Below are 2,500 nucleotides of genomic sequence, written 5' to 3' on the forward strand. Positions count from 1 at the left end.
AAAGATGTGCTGCTGGACAGGCCTCGTGCATATGGTACGACAGCTTTTCTCCGTGCCCCTGGTACTCTGCTCAGCAGCACTTTGCTATGTACTTCCTCGTGCATATGGTACGACAGCTTTTCTCCGTGCCCCTGGTACTCTGCTCAGCAGCACTTTGCTATGTACTTCCTCGTGCATATGGTACGACAGCTTTTCTCCGTGCCCCTGGTACTCTGCTCAGCAGCACTTTGCTATGTACTTCCTCGTGCATATGGTACGACAACTTTTCTCCGTGCCCCTGGTACTCTGCTCAGCAGCACTTTGCCACACACACACTCCTCGTGCATATGGTACGACAACTTTTCTCCGTGCCCCTGGTACACTGCTCAGAAACACTTTGCCACACACACACTCCTCGTGCATATGGTACGACAATGTTTCTACATGCCCTGGTACACTGCTCAGAAACACTTTGCCACACACACACTCCTCGTGCATATGGTACGACAATGTTTCTACATGCCCCTGGTACTCTGCTCAGAAACACTTTGCCACACACACACACTCCTCGTGCATATGGTACGACAGCTTTTCTCCGTGCCCCTGGTACTCTGCTCAGCAGCACTTTGCTATGTACTTCCTCGTGCATATGGTACGACAACTTTTCTCCGTGCCCCTGGTACTCTGCTCAGAAACACTTTGCCACACACACACACTCCTCGTGCATATGGTACGACAATGTTTCTACAAGCCCCTGGTACTCTGCTCAGCAGCACTTTGCTATGTACTTCCTCGTGCATATGGTACGACAACTTTTCTCCGTGCCCCTGGTACTCTGCTCAGAAACACTTTGCCACACACACACACTCCTCGTGCATATGGTACGACAACTTTTCTCCGTGCCCCTGGTACTCTGCTCAGCAGCACTTTGCTATGTACTTCCTCGTGCATATGGTACGACAACTTTTCTCCGTGCCCCTGGTACTCTGCTCAGAAACACTTTGCCACACACACACACTCCTCGTGCATATGGTACGACAACTTTTCTCCGTGCCCCTGGTACTCTGCTCAGCAGCACTTTGCTATGTACTTCCTCGTGCATATGGTACGACAACTTTTCTCCGTGCCCCTGGTACTCTGCTCAGAAACACTTTGCCACACACACACACTCCTCGTGCATATGGTACGACAATGTTTCTACATGCCCCTGGTACTCTGCTCAGCAGCACTTTGCTATGTACTTCCCGTGCATATGGTACGACAGCTTTTCCACAAGCCCCTGGTACACTGCGCAGAAACACTTATGCCACGTCGGCTGTACGCGCTCTCCTCGCTAGCTAGTTGCTGATCTCCCCCACCTCCAGGGGGCCCCGGGGACCACCATCACATCTCCCTGTCTCCCTTACCGCTGAACAAGATGCATGCTGCTCCACTGGCCCTGCTGCTGTTGTGTCTCCATTTGGCCGAGGGGGTGAGTCGGCCTCCTCTCTCCTTTACGGTCGAAAAAGATGTGCTGCTGGCGCACTGGCCCTGCTGATGTGCTGTCTCCATTTGGCCGAGGTGGTGAGTCGGCCTCCTCTCTCCTTTACGGTCGAAAAAGATGTGCTGCTGGCGCACTGGCCCTGCTGATGTGCTGTCTCCATTTGGCCGAGGTGGTGAGTCGGCCTCCTCTCTCCTTTACGGTCGAAAAAGATGTGCTGCTGGCGCACTGGCCCTGCTGAATCCCTCTCTCCATTTGGCCGAGGGGGTGAGTCGGCCTCCTCTCTCCTTTACGGTCGAAAAAGATGTGCTGCTGGCGCACTGGCCCTGCTGAGTTCCTCTCTCCATTTGGCCGAGGGGGTGAGTCGGCCTCCCCTCTCCTTTACGGTCGAAAAAGATGTGCTGCTGGCGCACTGGCCCTGCTGAGTTCCTCTCTCCATTTGGCCGAGGGGGTGAGTCGGCCTCCTCTCTCCTTTACGGTCGAAAAAGATGTGCTGCTGGCGCACTGGCCCTGCTGAATCCCTCTCTCCATTTGGCCGAGGGGGTGAGTCGGCCTCCTCTCTCCTTTACGGTCGAAAAAGATGTGCTGCTGGCGCACTGGCCCTGCTGATGTGCTGTCTCCATTTGGCCGAGGTGGTGAGTCGGCCTCCTCTCTCCTTTACGGTCGAAAAAGATGTGCTGCTGGTGCACTGGCCCTGCTGATATTCTCTCTCCATTTGGCCCAGGGAGTGAGTCGGCCTCCTGCCTCCTTTACGGTCGAAAAAGATGTGCTGCTGCTGCTGCTGCTGCTGCTGCTGCTGCTGCTGCACTGGCCCTGCTGCTACCACATAGCCAGCATGGACCTCGACCTCCAGCAGGCCCCGGGGAGGCACATCCTCCCCTGCTCTACTCCCCCAGTAGCTTTCCTTTCCTGCAGTTACCCAGTACCACATAGCCAGCATGGACCTTGACCTCCAGCAGGCCCCGGGGAGGCACATCCTCCCCTGCTCTACTCCCCCAGTAGCTTTCCTTTCCTGCAGTTACCCTGTACCACATATCCAGC

This window comes from Pelmatolapia mariae, unplaced genomic scaffold, assembly GCF_036321145.2.
Source record: "Pelmatolapia mariae isolate MD_Pm_ZW unplaced genomic scaffold, Pm_UMD_F_2 NODE_ptg000478l+_length_33153_cov_1, whole genome shotgun sequence".
Classification (NCBI taxonomy): domain Eukaryota; kingdom Metazoa; phylum Chordata; class Actinopteri; order Cichliformes; family Cichlidae; genus Pelmatolapia; species Pelmatolapia mariae.